The sequence below is a fragment of the Rhagoletis pomonella genome, unplaced genomic scaffold (assembly GCF_013731165.1).
Source record: "Rhagoletis pomonella isolate Grant_MI unplaced genomic scaffold, Rhpom_1.0 Rhpom_scaffold_00011, whole genome shotgun sequence".
Classification (NCBI taxonomy): Eukaryota; Metazoa; Arthropoda; class Insecta; order Diptera; family Tephritidae; genus Rhagoletis; species Rhagoletis pomonella.
This window is the reverse complement of record NW_023458565.1, coordinates 373,639-379,638: the sequence shown is the minus strand read 5'-3', so window position 1 is coordinate 379,638 and position 6,000 is coordinate 373,639. Positions and strand designations below refer to the sequence as shown.

Sequence of the window (6,000 nt, the reverse complement as noted above, 5' to 3'; positions counted from 1 at the left end):
ATTTTTACATTTCTAAAGCAAATTATTAACCTTCAACCTTTTTCTTTTCTATTTCCAGCGTTTGTCGTACAAGTCTTGTGCAGATAGAACAATGAAATTTCTGTTGTGCAGAGTTTCTCCGGCCAGAGCAGACACACTGATTCATACCAACATCAAAGTCAGTGGTGGTTTGACGTTAACAGTCAGGTATTACATACTTACATATTCATGTCTGTCTGCCTGTCTAGCTGCATTATGTCTGGGCACTTACTGTGTACTATGTACTATACATGCTTTCACACATGCATATGGATTTACCTCCATACATACATATGTACATATTTATATATGTACGATCGCTTGATGCATATAATCGTATCTACGAATATGAGAGAGATTCGAGGAGTACCTATTGATGTTACCAAGCTGAAAACTTCTCCGCCAGCCATCACAGTACTATATATACATACATACATACATACATATAGTATGAGCATATCGCCTATAGTCGGGTAACAGCGGATAATAATTGCTCGAAACTGTGGTGGTCAGGCGAACCGCACGAACCGGGAACAACAGTCTAATCATCATCGTTGATCGTTAAAGAACGTGAAACGCGTATAGAAAATCCGAAAAATCAAGTAAGAGATATCGTCTATTAAACGTACAAATCGATGTCAAAAATCGTCTGCGAGAAAATTCGGTTTGCATGCATTCATTTGTGCTAAAAATAAAAGTAGAAAGCAGTATACTAAATACAGAGTATTGAATATATGTACGATCCATCCAGCGAGATCAGTCAACCAAATCTGAATTGAAATAAGCGAAAATCTGAAGTACAGTAAAAATTCCAAAAACACAAACAAAAAATCATCCTGTAAACTGTGACTTGTGTACTGTAATTTCATCTCGCATACAGAGAGATAATATACAATAACACTAATAAAAGGTTTAAACTGTAGAAACAGCTGTTAAATATTAAAAAAAAAAATATCCAAAAATACAAAAGAAACAGTGTTCGAAGTGAACAAAAGTTAATCGTGTTAATTAAATTTGCAATTGCGATCGCATCAACGAAACCAGAGTACAGTTTTAGTTGAAGCAAACGAGAGTTAAAAGTAACAACGAACAAATCATCAAAGTAGTTATAGCTGGAACGTAACGCGGAAATTTTACTGAAAATTTTTGCATTTTCCAATGTAGCCGTTTGGGGAATTTTAACACGAACGTGGCCGTTTTGGATGTTTCGTGTTAATTACTTACTTAGTAAATTTCATCGATAGCGGTAAATGAATGTAAATACATACATATTTGAATATTTTCACTTTGCTCTCGTATTCGATCTGAAAGAGTGAACATTTTCGCACTACCATCTACATACTACCTACAGCACATTAAAATATTTCCGTATACAACATTTTTGGCTCACTTTGCCTACAAGCGCACACGCTAGTCACACCAGCAAATCACTTTAAAAAAAAAACGATAAGTCACGAGAGTTTGGAATTTTTGGTAAGTAGCACATTTGTTTATAAATACCTACAAAAAACATTTCTATGGTTGCTAAGCTGACATTGGAAAAAAATTTATTTGCAAATAAAAATAAGTTGAAGACTCTAGTACATATATACATATTAAAGGTGGGCGTGGGACTAAATATTCCCGCTATCTAACACTAAGTAAAATTCGTATTCATTTCAATTTAATTTTAAATAATATGTACATACGTATGTATATCGTCACCTTTATGCCAAAAGCATGAATGTGAAAATTTATCAGTTTTGAGTTATTGGATGTTGACTTGATCAACCTTTGGATAGAACATGTTATAACAAAGCCCAGAATACCCTGCGTACAGTGTTGCCAAATTTTTTTTCCAGCTATACGGGACAAATGCATAATTTGTCCCAAAAATACGGGATTTACAAAAATTTAACGGGACAAATGAGAAATAAAGGATTTGTTTGAAAAGTCCAACTACGAATCATATATTAACAAAGGTCATCTATTTCCACGAAGTAATGCTCAGACTAGTTATAAGCTTATGATAAATTTCGTTTATTTCATGGAAATACATTTTAATTTATACAAAAATATGTATGTATGTACGTAAACATATAATTGACAAAACCATATAAACAAAGTAAGAGATACTGCTGTTAATAATTTTCATTTAAAATATGGGTCCATCTATATCAGATACCACATAAATAAAAGTTTCAAAGCTTGCAAAAAGTTCACAAAAATTAATGAAACTTAAAAAAAATTTTGATATTTTTAATTAGCTATCCTAGAAAGATTTCGATTATGTGGGTTAAAGCCCATTCAATTTCAGTACAATAAAGTTTCAAGTCGCTAAAAATTACAATTGATTTTTAGGTTTTTTTGTGGAGGCTGTTGCGCATTTTCTTCCATATAAAAGTCGGTTTTGTTCATGCATTATGTGGAAAAAAATTTGCAACACCCTCCCCAAAAAAAATTCTAAAAACTTAACGGTAATTTTTAGCTTTATTTCTCTTACAGAGTTGCATGCAATAATGCTTGCTAATGACCTACTCACAATAGCCGCGTTAAACCATGATCATGTTGAGTGAAGTTTATAGGTTGACAAGAATAATGAAATTGTCGAAAATAAGGGCAAAATCTTGTCCCGGCGGAACATTTCAAATTTAACGAAAAATTTGGGACATTTGGAAACGCTACTGCCATATTTTACAGTTCCAATTGCATAAATGTAGAGTTGAGTCTCGTAGAAACAAACAGACTCCCAAAATAAAAGTCTTTGAAGACTTAAAAATATTCATATCGCTGATAATTATTATGAAAAGACTTCTATTATATAAGTCTTAAAATAATAGTTATCGATGACTTAAAAAATATTTTCTCACACTTAATTATTATCCAAAACCTTTATAATTCTTACGAAAATTTTGATGACTTTTTTTAAAACTCCAGCATGAAATAATTGTTATTCTGGGTCTCTGGTATAAACTCTTCAAGGCACTGGTTGTGCACTATCCTGTGGCATTCAAACTATACAAGTGCTCAGATCTCTACCGCCAGTAATATCCGCCTCGCCCCACTCAGTGTTATACAGTAAAACCCAAAAGAGAGAAATTTTAGCAAAAGTACGCGAACGCAAAATTAGCAAAAACTTGCAAGTTTTTAGTACAGCTGATCGAAATTTTGTTTACATGCAAAAGCATAAAACAGAAAACATGAAAAGAATATAAATTAAAAGTTTTCCAAAAGCAATTTGCTAATCAAACATGCGTAAATGAGTACTTGCTTTCTTGCGATACATTTGCAGTTCTACTAAGTTATTTCAAACTTAAAAATCATAATAAATCTAAAATAATTTTCCATATTTTCATAAATTGAAAACAGATGACCTTGATCGGCTGTTTTTCTTGGTGGCAAATGGCTGCTGGCTAAAATTTTTCACTGTACCAACATTCGTTTCTTTTTAGTCTGCAGGTGACCTTTAAGGCTTCTCCACGTAGGAAGACACAAAATGCCGGTAAGTGAAGCAGTGCGTCAAGAACACTATACACTAGTCAAAAAAATTAAGGGAGGTTTTAAAAATAGGAAACTAAAGGTAAATAAAGAGGCTATCCGATCTATATGCCGGCCTAAATGAACAAATTTTTTTCAATCCCGTGGACCAAAAAATTCGCAAAAATATTTTTTTTCGCGCTAAATGCCAGGATTACATCAAAATCCTAAAAATTTTTAGCCAAAGAAAATTAGAATCTACCAGGTTCACAGGCTCCCGTGGACTCCTGGAGGTCCACCTGGACCACTTTGGGAAACACTGGTCTACGGAAAATAGGAAAAGTAATTACAGCAGAGAAAAAGAACACGCCACCTTTGGGCTAGGTCGATTCTGTTTCGAAGGTACTGGTACGTTTGAATTACATTATTGTTGTTAGGGTTTTTTTTTTATAAAGAGTTTCCGGCGGCACTTTATTTCCTGAATAGTGGAATATCTGAGAAATTCGAATACGAAGAATAACAAAGTCCAGAACTCTATAGCAGCAGTGGTTACCTTTTTTCGAGTACCTTCTTCAAACAAAGTGGACCAAGCGGGTGAGCTGTATGAAAATGCAACAAGCAGATAACTACTGCTAACAGTATGTGTGGCTTCATACAGTGTAACTGCATTATTATGAAATCTGCAGTATAATGTTTTCTCAGCGTGCAACATCGGAGATGTCTCCCTTTGAGTTCGCTCAAGCTAAGGTTAATAAACAGTTTAAACGCGGCCTGTACAATAGTACGAGTATATGAAGTCACACACTAAGTACAAAGAATGCATGTATGTATGTATGTATGTATCTACTACATGCTTAAACTTCATTAAAAGTTACTAGGAGTTTTATTTACATGTAAACTGTTTAAATTGACGATTGACACTTAGATATCTCTATGAGACTCGAGTAGTCTGTGACAAATTGCAGACAAATACAATTATTGGCTTGTGAAGCCAGACTTTGGAACCCATCAACTTCAATTGCTTGTATATATGTGTACATATATTATATTCATTCTTCGTCGCATTTTTACATGCATAAATAAGTATGTATTAACAAAGTATGTATAGTGCATGATCTCTTCTTTTATAATTTGATGATTTTGATGTCCAAATCGCATGTGACCATTGTGTCTCAGGCGAAGTTAATACCCTTACTGAATGCAGATGCCTTAATTTGTTAAATTGGTCGCTTAATTGAGTTGATCAATACATTGAAGTAGATGTTGGTAAACATACATACATTTTTACATTCTTATATATATTTGTTTATACATATGTATGTATGGACACTTGCTCGATACATGTAGGTACATCTGCTTTGGTCGAGATTATTAATTCAAGTTGTTTATTTTTTAAATGTTTGCGCTGCCATGAACTGTTTGTTGATAATATCCTAACGGGATGCACTAGTGTACATACGTATGTATGTACATTAAAAAACACGTTTTTTGTTGTTCAAAAAATTGCTGCGAAAAAAATTTATTGTGAAATTTTATTACTAAAGTTGAAGACTTAATTTGCATAGATCTACTTTTTGACGATATACTATATGTATGTATGTACATTAGAGTGGAAAGAAATAAATTTCGAGAGTTAGGGTTAGGGGCACCTTTCAAAAGCTTTCCTCTTGTCGAGAGGTGCCTTTACGTTTCTAAGTATGCTGTTACAGTCGTTTTATTAACATCTTCAAATAAGTGTAAAAAAAACCACTGTGGGAGGAGTTAAAGGGTTAAAAATTCCTACGAATTTTTCACTTGATTTTACCAAAGATCTCTGAAGGCAAGATTTCGAGTTATTTATTATTTCTTAATTTGAACTCACATACATTTATAACGGCGTATGAGTTTTTCATCTTCGGTGACCCCTAATAATAAAATTTCTAAAAATTTGTCTAGAAAATTTTAACCCTGCATATGCTATGAATTAATGAACTTGCGCGTCCTTAAAAATAAGGTTCCAAAGGACACCTTATGGTATGAGATTAAGAGTTTTAAAGAATTTGAAGAACTTTGTTTATACTAAGTATGGCTACGTCACAAAATGGAAAACTTCGAACAGTGGCTCTATTGGAAAATGTTATAAAAAATAAGCAGATCTAGTTATCTGTGGTTGCATATGTATGTCACTGAAAAGGGAATTTATAGATGTTAGCAACGGTATATACATAATTTACCATCGGCCCTATGCTGAATATCGTCATCGTCAGTAAAAGATCGTTCCACAGACTGAATATATGGTCGCATAGAACCAGGATTTATTTTCTTGAATAACGGATTAAATAAATTAGCGCCTTTTAAGACCTCTACAATTCTCGTATCAAACATATTGCGTTTTTCGACCCGTCCTAATGTACATACATATGTATGTATGCAGACCTCGGAGAAAATTTTAAGTTGGTGCTAAGTAGATTTTTTCATAAAAATACTGTTGTTTAGTTTTTATCTTATCACATATGAACCTGCTTATCAGTTCTTAGAGTTTAATAC

General features: G+C 33.2%; 1 protein-coding gene across 1 annotated transcript in view; it reads left to right on the top strand.

The window, feature by feature from the left end:
- Positions 1 to 545: 545 nt before the first annotated feature.
- LOC118747240 (putative phospholipase B-like lamina ancestor) overlaps positions 546 to 6,000 on the top strand; it is a 47,585-nt gene continuing 42,130 nt past the window's right edge. Inside the window, exon 1 of the mRNA XM_036481226.1 lies at positions 546 to 1,491. The gene's annotated coding sequence lies outside the window, so the exon portion shown is untranslated. The remainder of the gene's footprint in view (positions 1,492 to 6,000) is intronic.